The sequence below is a fragment of the Mytilus trossulus genome, chromosome 3, assembly GCF_036588685.1.
Source record: "Mytilus trossulus isolate FHL-02 chromosome 3, PNRI_Mtr1.1.1.hap1, whole genome shotgun sequence".
Classification (NCBI taxonomy): Eukaryota; Metazoa; Mollusca; class Bivalvia; order Mytilida; family Mytilidae; genus Mytilus; species Mytilus trossulus.
This window is the reverse complement of record NC_086375.1, coordinates 52,612,413-52,625,736: the sequence shown is the minus strand read 5'-3', so window position 1 is coordinate 52,625,736 and position 13,324 is coordinate 52,612,413. Positions and strand designations below refer to the sequence as shown.

Sequence of the window (13,324 nt, the reverse complement as noted above, 5' to 3'; positions counted from 1 at the left end):
TTTTTTTTATACTGTGACCGAATGATGACGCTGCAGTTTATACATTTTTGACCTATTAGAAACTTCTACTAAATAACGCTTCGTTTCTGAACTTTTTTTTAATTATTCTTTTAAATCTTCCAGAGTTGTTTATTATTACAGGAAAATATTCGAAACCTTACAGTTATGTCACGGAGGGAACACAAAATTAGTTTTCATCTGGATTATCAATAAAACCTCACGAAAAGTTATGAGATGTCATGATTCTAATTTAAACGTAATGTAATAATGACCGGACTGGCGTTTTCATCTCAAGAAAACTACTGAAACTGCTAATTGCCTGGTGTAATGAGGTGTAAAATAGCAAGAACAAATGTTAGAGCATGCAAAGTGATTAATTGTTGATAAGCATGTCAAACATACCATGCAAAAAATAAGATTCTAAATTTATAACGCGACCTTACTACTTGCTGGGAGAAATATAAGTACGTTTCCACAACTGAAAGAATTTAAGAACGGCGCCACATGCTTAAAGTTATGGAATGGTAATGAGGGTTTACAGATAAAACATTTAGGATATGTAAATTTCTTTCCTTCGCGGCAAATACATTTAGTTATGTCAAGAAGTATTTTTTAAGATCAGTTGAAAATGAACATACAAACAGTATATCATAGTTTGAACGAAATAATGTCATTCCTAACAGGTTCCTTTCTGTAAAAGAGTTGATTCAAGTTAGCTATACTATTCAAAAATGCTGCCAGTTTTTATAACTATCTCAATCTAATCAATTTCAATATAAATATAATTCAATATATACCATCTAAAATATCTATATTTAAAGAAAGCTTGTTTTCCAATACTGCAGTGGAATTGAGAAGGATTTTAATGATAGACTCGGGAAACTCAACAAAAGCACAATTTTATTGTCAACCAAACTACTTTCCGTAATCGTTCATGGATATATAAAATGGAAGGCATTTTAATTGAATCTCAATTACATAGTTAAGAAATTATCAAGTTAGTTCGCAACGGAACGTAATTTGAGGTTCGTTATTACAGCAAAACCATTGAGTTTGATAGTCCTTAGAAAAAATAGCATGTGATTTATTGGTGAGGGTTAATGATGTGTGAATCTGTAATTGATGAAGTGGTCATATCCATAATGGTCGCATGTCTGCTGGCTTTTCATTTCGCTTTCTTCACCAGCCCCTGATTGTTTCCTATTTATCTTTGAGAAATCTTGCTTGGGTCATTTGAATAACAAAATCCATATAGTTGATCAATACTTTGTTATTAGAGTCGGTAACTTTAAACATTGGGGCTGTTTTCTTTTTAATTTGAATTGATAAAAAAAAATGCCTTGGGAAAGTCCGAGTAGTTATGTGTAGTTGTTTTCTATTAACGTTATCAACAATATGTCAACAGAAATAACCACAGAAATAAGCTGAAGGTGGTGGTCATCTCATTCAAGGAACTTGGTATATTTGTATATTTAAAAGTTACCAAACTGTAGGTATAACATGCAAAACACTTATTTTAATTTAGTGACCTACATGGATAGGAAGTATCAATATAAGGCACAATAATTTAATCAATTTTTATTTTTTAATTTCTTGTACATGTAATATTATTTATTCAAATATATGCAACTTGATTTATATAGAAAATTGGACAATTTTCTGAACTCTTTACTAATTTATTGATTCCTTTCTTAGAAAAGCAACAGCTAAAATAAAGCTGAAAAGACAATATGAAAAAAAGATCTAAAATTAATTCAACATCGTGCATATCAAATTTCTAGTTCCAGACGATGTTTCTTTTTCATGAGAAAGTGTTTTTTGTAAACTAAAACTTTTCCCCCCTTAAATAGCAGAGCGATATTTATATTTTTTTATTTTGTCACATTAAACAGGTAAGTACATTAAACTGACGAATGTTCATTGCATTTATCACAATACTTCATTTGAACTTTTGTTAATGTGTTATTGGAAATCATACCACATTGTATGTATTACAAGGCAGGGAATTTCACTACCACATCAGTTAGAAGTTCTTAATAAGACGAGAAATTCCACTACATCCAAGAAAAGAGAGACCAAGAGAAACAGTGAATTGTATTACTTCATCAGAAATATGTCATAAAGAAAACAGGAATTCCACGATCCCCCAAAAATGACGCGAAGTTCCACTACCACTATAGGAAAGTTGGCAAAAAGAGGACAGGCAATCAAGGTACCAACTCATAGAAGATTTCCTACAGAAGACTCAGGATTTCGTTATCATCTCATAGAAGATTTCCTACAGAAGACTCGGGATTTCGCTATCACCTCAGAGAAGATTTCCTACAGAAGACTCAAGATTTCGCTATTATCTCATAGAAGATTTCCTACAGAAGACTCAGGATTTCGCTATCACCTCAGAGAAGATATTCCGAAGAAGACGTGAAATTCCGCTAATCTGTCATAGATGTCATAATGGAGAAAGCGAATTTCGCAAGTGACATCACACAGACCAACTTCCTAAGGAAAATAGGAAATTCCGATACCGTGTGAGGAAAGGTCAATTTAATAAGCCGGTTATCCCGCTAGCAACTCGGAGTAGACGTCTTTAAGAATATAGGAAATTCTGCTACCTGAAGGGAGATGTCTTTCAATAACAGTGAATTCCGTTATAATCTGATAAGGTGTCTCATAGAAAACAGGGAATTCACAATCACATCACGACAAAAAAGTGAAAAAATTCAAAAGAGGAAAATAAAATCTAATATATTTTAATGTTTGAACATTCGGTGTTCTTTATTTACAAGATTTGAGCAAAGATGCCGAGTAAGAACTTTTTAACAAGTGCAAGTACAGATATTCATTGATTCCTGTTTCATTCCATATCTTTATTGCAACAGGGATCAATAATTCAATTCTCAGCTCACACTTAAACTTCGTAGTAGGCAGCAATCTACAGTATATCACCTAATTCATGTCTTGTTTTTTTTATTTGTGTTGTTTAATGATACAATTATTCTTTCTTTCTCTGATATAATAATTTTGTGTACTCGGCTTATTTTATCTGAATTCAATTTAATTTGATTAGTTGTATATATATGCAAATTTTAATGGATGTAGCAACTTTATCAGTTACCTCAATATAAATATATGGAGTTTTGCTATGGTTACCAATGAGACAACTATTATATCAACTAAGATCAAATTAAGAGGATGTAAGCAATTGTTGACAATCGTTCGACCTTCAACAAAGAGGAAAATGCATACCGTAAAGTCGGCAGGTATTAAAATCAGTGGAAAGGCCCTAAAATCAGCCCAATACAAAACAGAAAATACATTTAACAAAAGACACATACCGGAAGTAGCAGGGTTTTGATACATCCCCAAAAAACAAAGAAAGACACACAGTGCAGATCAGTTTTGCGAGTTCTTTCAGTTACTGGCAGCTAGGTCAAAGCCAGTAATAACTAATCATTAATATTCATGTATCTAGGACTACTTTTTTTAAAAGACTAAAGACAGTTTTCTGGGTGCTAAAATGAATTACAATGGTGTAACAAAACAGAGAGATTTTCCTTGTTTGAGAACCATAACGACCTGGTATTTCTGTCAATATAATCCGAGAACTTGGTCTCTTGAAACAAGTACAGTAAAACCCCTAACAGTGTTTCACGGTTGTATAGTATTGTCATCGTATTTCATTAGTACGTTCGATTAGAATCTCAGAGATAGTTTTCATATAATGTCATTTAATAATAATTTGTATCCCCTGATTAAACCACAGACAAAATATCCCACTCGTAAATACTCGATGAAGAGATATATGGCTATTAAACGGACGTAATCGAGTTTCCTATTTGGTTATACCTTATAGAATTAGATGTAAATTTCCATATAAAATAAAAGGGTGTAAAAAAAGATATTGCTCATAAAAGCGAGTATAATTTCATTGCTTATGAAGAAGATTGCAGTGATTGTATTTTCATATTTTATGTCCAGTTACTATTATGCGGTTTGATAAAGAGATACATTATAGCTGAAAGTATCAGGTTTATCATGTCTGCGTGTTATCCCAAATGAGGGACCCATTGGTACCTGTTGTTTTTTTGTTTTTTTTTTGTTTTTTTGTAATGATTACAGATTTTTGAATTCATTGACCTTTAAGGCCTTGTTTTTGTTCTAACGACCCTGGTTAGCATTGTAACTATACAAGTTCATGTTGGTTGTCAAATTTTGTTTCACTTGCCGCGATTCACTACTCATAATTTCTAATATTGTGATATTCTTAAGTAATAGACCAACACTACATAAAGAAGTAAGCTGTAATCGTATCTGAAGCGGACGTCCATAGGTATTTAATTGCATGTCACAAATTGAGTTTTTGATCGTTCTTCTTTTTACCCACGGCCTTCAACAATGAGCAAAACCCATACCGCATAGTCAGTTATAAAAGGCCCCAAAATAACAAAAAAATGTTAATCAATTACAACGAGAAAACTAGCAAAATAATGAACGAAAAGGAATTTATGTTGGCAACAAACGATAACCAATGAATAACATGCTCCTGACTTTATTTATTATGATTCTTGCACATGTTTTTATATTGGAAAAAAAATAATGTGCAAACGATACCATTGCAAGTATAAACAGGACCGCTTATCCCTTATTTTCACTATTTTGCATGATATTAATCCTGAATCAATGATGTTTATTATCAATAATTTTATAACGAAAAGCATATTTCAAGATGATTAGAAATTATTCCTAATTATATGTTATTATACGACGTCTTGTGACTTCATTATCGTTGCGGGTTTTGTTATTTAACAAGGTGAAAAACAACTTTCTACAGAAATGGTCAATGCATTCTCTAATTCGGGTTTTCTTCGGGACATTTTCAGCAAAATTAGCTAAAATACCATCCGTTCTTGCAGCAAAAAAAACATAAGCGGTATCTGTTTAAACATCAGAGAACGTACTTCGATACATGAGGCGGATTCTTGCTTAATTGAGTTGGCAGGAGATGTAGCTTGAAGCTTCTTTTTTTTTTAAATAGAAAAAAATCACGTCACACTATGTTTCATTTTATTTTTACTTTGTTAGCTTTGCACTGAGAAGTTTAAAAAGTTAATGATAAAAAAAAACAACAATAAAACACTTATAAAAAAAATAACATGTTCCTACAGTCCTTACAGGTTAGGGGCTATAGATTACAGTAGAGTCTTTTATAGGTTTAAATACTTCCTCCAATGAGTGAGTGACAAGTTTCGTCAGATAGAGGTAGATGACCACAGCAACGAAAAATTTCAAATGTACCGCGAATATATATATGTAAGTGTTTAACGAACTGGCTAGGTAGGATATGCGGACTGACCGTGAGAGACAAGAAGATGCCGAATGATTTCCGATGAGACAACTCTTCACACTTGAGACTAAATGACACAAAAATTAACAACTATAGGTCACCGTACCTGGGACAGTAATGATACAGTACATCGAACAAACTAGAAAAATAAGTTAAATAATGCTTGACTCATCAGATGGGTATAAATAGAAACTCATCTAACAAAAACACAGAGTGGACGTGGCCGGGTACTTCTACATCTAAAAAAAAAGACACGAAATACAGATCTGAAAATACTACATTAGTTCAAAGCCGATAACAAATCATAAAAAAAATCATAAATATAAGACTTAATTATCAGCAGTACACATTCAACATCCTATGGATTTAGTGTAAAGACGTCATAAAAAGTCGAACATCATTTACTGCTATATTGGGTAAAAAGTGAAACCAGAAATGCCTGATCAGCACAGCACCTAGCTACAAACACTATCGATGATATTCTGATGTTGTAACTGTTAGAAACCTCAGACAATCAGACTAGATGATATTCTGATGTTATAGCTGTTAGAAACCTTGGACAATCAGACTAGATGAGATTCACATATTTTCGTTACGTTTCAATAAATCTCTTGTATTGCAGAAATACGTCTGAAACGATTTTATAACTGAATATAAAGTGTCGTTACCACACACAAACAAATACATATGTTCGGTTGTTTTACGCAATATGATAGGTTTAAATACGTGATCCGTGAATGTAACAAATTCAATATAAAATCCTGTTTCACGCATACATGAACATTCTGAGTATGTTCGAGTGAATGAATATGTATCAGAATTTAGGTAAACCAAGTACACTTCATTTGATTCACGTAATGAAAAATTGTGTTATCATCTGTACACAAAATTGACAACTAATCTCAATTTTGTAAAACACGTTTAATTACGGTATGTGAAATACTTTTTTTCCAGACCACTTTTATGTCATTAAAATAATTTTTTAAGAAACCTTTTTAAGCACATGTCTGATAAAACCAAATTTCAAAGTCGACAATAAAAAGGAAAAGTACAAAAACAGTCTAGGAAGGTTTAAAAATCGTGAATACATGATATCAAAATGCAAATCAATACAGTATCATATATAAACCCAAATCATATATGTTAATTCACTGACAATGAAAAAGAAAGTGTCACCAGTAATGAAGAATTCTGCATTTTCAAATTATACTTGCATTATTTTTGGTATTGATATATTTTTTTTTTCTGCAAATCTAAGCCTACAATGTATTACTTTTGTCAATATTTAAGAAACACATTTTGAACAGACAAACCAGATGGTTCACAATAAAGTTGAAAGCTTTGGTTGCCAATTTTTCTTCATCATATCCCCCATTGTTTTTTAGCCAGTCCCCAATATTTTAAGCAATTATAACAGGAACTGGTTTGTGAGTACATTGGTTGAATATAAAAAAGAAGATGTGGTATGATTGTCAATGAGACAACTTCACACAAGAGAACAAAATGGCACAGAAATTAACAACATGATATGTCATCGTACGGCCTGCAACAATGAGCAAAGACATACCACATATATAGTCACCTATAAAAGGCCTCTGGTAAATTTATTTGTTCACGACTCGAGTGATGCAAGATATCTGTTTATTGTTAAAGACCGTATCCTGTTTCCATTGTGTATTTTATGGGGTGCTGTCTCATTGACGTTGCTTTAAAGATTCTGAATTTTCTTTTCATGGAAATTCTGTTTTGAACGGAACAATTCCGATGTGTATACTCTAAACAATATGAATGTAACACATTACACACATCTTTAGTTTGCTCTGTCTTTAGCGAAGCATCAATACTTTATTATCCCATTTCTGTCTAAAATTTGGAAATGTTCAAATGCCTAATCGATAGCGTTTAAAACGAAGGGGGTTATCATTATCCAACTTTTACAGCTTTTTAACATTACATCTGTTAATAGCTATGATTTATATTCATTTACACGATCCGAGTTGTATATTTATTAGTTGATATATATTTATAAAAAATGTTTTACAAACACATGATATTTAAAGAATCAAGTAAGATTTGTAGCTTACTGAACCAATGCTTCGAGTTTCGAAATATTTTCGAGAATTTTGACGTAAATATACGACAGCCGCTAAATCACTGTTACTCGGGGAACAGAGGAGGGACGGCTTCAAAGTTAATGAGCAATTATATTTTGCTAGCTATTATCTTAGAACAAGATGAATCATATCCTGAGTTGGTAACATATTGTTAGATCACTAACTACTATTAATTGGTGGGGAGGTTGTCGTCAAAGACTAGTCTTCAACACATAAATGCTTGTGATAATTGGGTTAATTTCGTTGCGTTGCTGTCCGACACTAGCTATTATTATGCAAATTGCAGTAAGAAAACAGATAATCAAAATCTCGTCAATTCATTATTTTAACGTATCTTTCTTTTGACTGAGTGACAATTCCCATGCTTGTTTGACAGGACGAAGCTCGGCAGACGACAAATACCAATGGCTTCAGTATGATTTAAGTTGGTAATCCAATAAGGAATTTCAAATCAATCATTATAAGCATATGAAACTATTAATAACATAACGATATCATTTTTATTTCTCCCTCTTTACCAATTTTGACAAGTATTACTGACAACTTTTGCATTCGCTATGTATACATATCATAAAAAAAATCTAAGAAACTAAGCATGCGATTGTGCTAAAAAAAAATAGATATTAGATGACAGTACTAAGTATTAAACTCAAGAAGAAAACAACTCGACAAATAGGTCTGATTTCATGAGTTACATGACTTTTTTGTATGTAATAAAATTTTACACGTTTCTTTAAGGTTTCTTAACTTTTAATCCTCAGTGATTTTCGTGACATTTTGTAGATTAAATGTTTTAATTCTTTAACTTCAGGTTGGTATTTTACTGTCTTACTGCCTCAAGGAATTTTAATACAAATGAATTTTTAATAGCAGCAATCAGCCTTTCTAAAGCAAAGTTTTTATGAAATTAAACTACATACACTTTTGTCACAAGATACAAGGTATTACTTGGCAAAAATAAAACTACCGTGGGAAATTGTCTTACCTGTAAAACGTAGGTTAATTTCAACTTCAGTGATGACACGCTAATTCCACCTTTCGTCTGTTAATTTGTGATATAGATATCTCGTACTGCAATAAGTCTCTAATTAATATTTTGGTCAAGTCAACTGGCTGTTAAATTTGCATAATAAGTAAATAACCGATTTTTCTTTTTCTCACTCATATGCAAATTAATTCCACATAAAGTTCACAAAAGTGAAGTAGAGCTAGTAAAAGTCGCTCGGCCAACACCGAACACAATTTTCTATTACAACGTTTTCTACTCGACGCTTTTGTTGTTAAGTGAAAAAGAAAAATAGTATAACTCCAGCAGAGAATAAAAAACTACGTATGAAATTAATTACCTCTGACTTTGATAAATAAGCGCTTTTCCAGAGTTCCTCTCAGTGAATTGGTTCCTAAATAATTAACAGGTTTACACTTCGAGCTTAGGTTTTATATATATCACAAAAGAAAACTGTAACGTACTCAGTTTGTGTCCACAATAAGTCAGTCCAGAAGTTAAGAAAGTACTTTCTGTCAGGCAATCTGAAAAGAATACAACTATATAATATTGATTTGTAATAAACATCCAACACTAGGCAGTCTTAATTATACAAAATTGACAAAAAATAATTAAAAGTTTCATTGTTTGAAGTCAATAATGTACTCTTTTTGCAGTAAATCTAAACATAAAACACAATCTATTAACTCAAAGTAAACACCATTACAGTTTTATCTAAACGGAATTAAAACTTGTTATTGTGTTCACTAGCGGCACATTTTGTACATTTCATTTGAATTTTATCGAATCTGTATCTAAACCTTTTGGACAGGTGAGTCACTTTGGTGTTACTAAAAGCTTTCCATAATTGCTGTGTCATTCATTTACTATCTATCAATCTACACCGAGGGCAAAATTGTCCGCAAAGTCAAGTTACACAATGTTTACGAAAAAGTACAAATGTTTATAAACTAATTAAATTTGTACAATAGGTCATATCTATCAAACTATCCCAAGTGGACATCAAGACAAGTTAATCGAAACATCATGAAATAACTTTAAATCGTAGGTGCCGAAAAATTATGCAATGCTTATGAAATCAAATTTTTGTAACTGTTACAGGCAGAAATTGATTGAAATAGACAAGATGAAGCGATATCTCATTTAAACCGGACAACAATGATTGAAATACAGATGTATTGATTTCAATTTTAAGATTATGTTCCCTTCAAGAAACATTCAATCAATCCAAATATTTCCCTAGTTAACTGTAAGACAGATTGCTACAGACTCGTACCATTTCACGCATTTGAATTGATCAAGAATTCCGTTTACGATAAAAGAAAAAAGTTAGTAATGGTGAAAATGGTTAAAATCAAAATTGCATTAAACCAAGGATTTGTATAGTAAACAAACCATGATTAAACTGGCGACAATTTACTTGAAAAACCATTATTATGGGTATATAATATCCAGCTTAGGCGCTGGTATAAGAGTTACTTATAACAGATATATTTATCACGATGCATCATTTAAGCATAAACTTCCAAACTCATCGCACTTTCAGAGAAACAGTGGATGGAACGGTGCAGGATTCATTAGTAGACCAATTTGGACAGAAACAGCCATTTTGATCTGAAGAGCTCATTAAAGACTGAACAATAAGTCATTTAGTCCTGCTTATTTTATTCTGAATAGAAAAGGATTGACTGAAGAAAAACGTCTGGTAAGAACTGAATTTAAGAGAGAGTCATTTAATGGCTTGATATTGAACTTTTATTCTTAACCAAAAGAGGAAGAAAACTGAAAAATTCCGAAAGGTTTTGTGCAGTAAAAAAGGAGGACATTAAAAGCGTGGACGTAATCGGTTCATTTTTCCCCCGACCACTTGTTTCATACTGCTGTACCATAAGTCGTGGCGGTGTTCTTTTGTCCTTGCAAATTTTGTTTGTTTGTAAAACCGAACGTGAATCCTCTTTTTTTTGCAGTATTCATTTCATATATATCTCCCTTCCAATGGTAAAAGATATAAATTTGCCAAATTTTATATTAAATAGCTATATTTTTTTAGTTTGGCTTACGCATTTGTTTAACTCATTTAGACTTGTTGAACTTGACAAAGTGGCTCACATTTGTCAATTGTGAAATAGCACTCATCGTCAAGTTGCTTATTTAAAAAACTTTGAAAGGGTCGTAAAATTATTTTATTTTTATGACCATACATACATATAATACTTCTATTTATTCTCAGTTTTTAAACCTTTTTTCATGAATTATGCCAGTGCGTTCGTCGTAATGTTCATCTTGTTCATAACAAGGAAAACATCCTATCAGTAGCTGCGTTCAAATATTTCATTAGCATAGAACAGGGGTCTGGATTGCACGTATACTACGCAATTATCTTTCTTGTAATGCGAACTATTTACTTTTGGAAATTGGCCATTGTATATACGTTTTTAGACCACTAAATTAAAAATCAAATTAGATAAAAAGGTAAAAAAAAATGTAAAAGAAAAAAAGTTTTCAGGCAATAGAGGGGGCAGATATTTTTGAAAAATCGTATTAAATATAAAACATAAAAAATCTCAGCAGTTCTATTTTAATTAGAATTTGTCTAGATTCAGATTTGATAGGACTGCTCTGACATTTTTTTCTCCAACCGATTTCAAACAGAAAAATATTGTTTTTTTCCATAGTAAGCATTGCAGTAAGTACAACAGTATCGATCAATCGATTAGTAAGTTCCTCATTACGATCTCCTTTTAAACACATTTTTCCTAACTGTTTTAGCCACTTTGTTTACATTGCATCGTTGCAGATTGATTTGTTATTCTTGACTGATCTTTATGTATAACAATATTTCATCTTGACGTAATATTGAAATAAGCAAACAAGTGATCATTTGAAATTGAAATGTCTGAATGATAAGAACCACCATATAGAAAACAAACATTCGTTTCATATAAATATCTATCTATTTTATGACATATAGATAATAATTTGTAATATATGACAAAGTGTTGGGATTGCAGTAAAATTATTTCTAAGTATGAAAATATAGATAAATATAAGCATGCACTTCAAAAAGAGTGTCAAATTTCAGTTTTAGTTCAGCGTTAAACATGAGTGGTGAATTCTCAGAATGATGAAGTTTTAACAGAAAGGACAATTTTCTCCTCAAGTTGTTCAAAATCAGAAAGTTGTTGAAAAATCTGTCGGAATTCTATAAGTTCCACAATACTCAAATGCATCTGCTTCGCAACTATTTCAATGGTTTTATTAATATCAACAGCATAATAATGAATGAAATGCTAACCATTGTTGTTGGAGACGTTTGATACAACATTGCAAAGTGTACAGGTTTCTTAAAGAAAACATATAGCATTGAAGGATATCTTTAACCAAACGGAAACAATACATTTACTTCCGATATAATTCCAGTTTTGATTAAGAATGTCTTTCCTATTCATTTTTAAGAAAAATACAAGAACATTTTCCAAAACCAATCAAAGTTGCAGTTTTGCGCCGTCTTCTGACAATGATTATTTCGTCTTTTAGACATTGATAATTGTGTTCCATGTTTGAAATACGCCAAGTAACGTGATAACAAAAAAACCAAGTAGATGTTGATTCTTTTATTGATTGAAATACATTTAAAATAAAATGGCCCCCATGTGAATTAAATTCGGGGACATCGGCCATATCAGATGTCTCCTTAATTTTGAAGTCTTTATTTGATAACCATTCAAAGAATAGCATTTCACTAATAATACATATAATCATAATGTACCTAAGACAATCGTCTTGGACATCTAACAGTTGTATGCAAATTTATTCTCTCAACTTTTCAGACTCGGAAAGATTGAACATAAAATGTTTGCGACAAACAGAATATGCAAAACCTAACAATATAACACAAAAGTGTAACTTGAAAAAGTTTTCAAGTTCAGTCAAAACTTCATTGAAATAGTTTTAAAAAAAAACCTGGCATACTACATGTATAAAATTAAAATAATGTTTAATGTACAAATGTTTTCACACATTATATGTTTAAATGTACTTACTTTATACCTGTATGTAGACATTATAAATTAGTTGTCCAAACTTAAAATTATATTTCATAATATATCTATGAACTTTTGTTTTCGTATTAAAATGTCCAAGAACATGACACCAGCACAAATCAATAGTATAAAGTAGTGTGAAGGACACAACTTCGCGGACAATTGTCAAAATTTGATAGTTTGTATTCAGGTGAGAAAACAGGTAAAACGGGGTTATTTTATTATTTTGATTTATTTTATGAGACAGCAGACGATGAAATCCCATCCAATGAAATGACGCGTGAATTGTTAATAGTTGAGTATTCATGCGTGAACATAACTGTCCAAAAATACTTGTAAACATGATTTTAAAGTTTTATTTGTAAAGAAAGTAAATATGCTTATGCAAATCACTGGACTTAATCTCCTCCTTTTAACAGATCTAGGGGACAATTAAATGTTGATTAAAATCTCCATTACAGGATCTTACAGTCGATAGTGTTAAAATTTCATTTGAATGTTTTAGTTTTAAACTGCATCTTATTCTTGTTTATATAATTTAAAGACTAACATGCCAAAATTTTGTTGTCATATCTCGAATTTCAATTCTAAACTCAATAGTTAATAATATTAGAAATACACAATGAGAATTTTCAAACAAAGCTTATATCACATAGAAATTTGAACAAAACGGACATTTAAAGTAATTTTAAACATCTGTTGAATGACTTAGGAACAGTTTTAAAATTAATGTCATTCATGCCATCAAGATAACGTTTCAACCATTTTGTATTATTTCAACAATGACTTTTGAAGAAGAAAAATCCGTAAAATTAAA

The 13,324-nt window shown here is 31.3% G+C and overlaps 1 protein-coding gene across 7 annotated transcripts in view; it reads right to left on the bottom strand.

The window, feature by feature from the left end:
• Positions 1-12,748, bottom strand: part of LOC134711805 (protocadherin gamma-B2-like) — a 42,200-nt gene extending 29,452 nt beyond the window's left edge. For 2 of the 7 annotated variants that reach the window (XM_063572693.1, XM_063572692.1), the window contains exons 1-2: positions 12,508-12,748; positions 8,444-8,988 (exon numbers count right to left, since the gene is read on the bottom strand). The gene's annotated coding sequence lies outside the window, so the exon portion shown is untranslated. Of the gene's footprint in view, positions 1-8,443; positions 8,989-9,170; positions 9,281-12,507 lie in introns of those variants that run through there. The other 5 variants (XM_063572694.1, XM_063572695.1, XM_063572698.1 and 2 more) reach the window with 5 other exon arrangements.
• Positions 12,749-13,324: the final 576 nt, after the last annotated feature.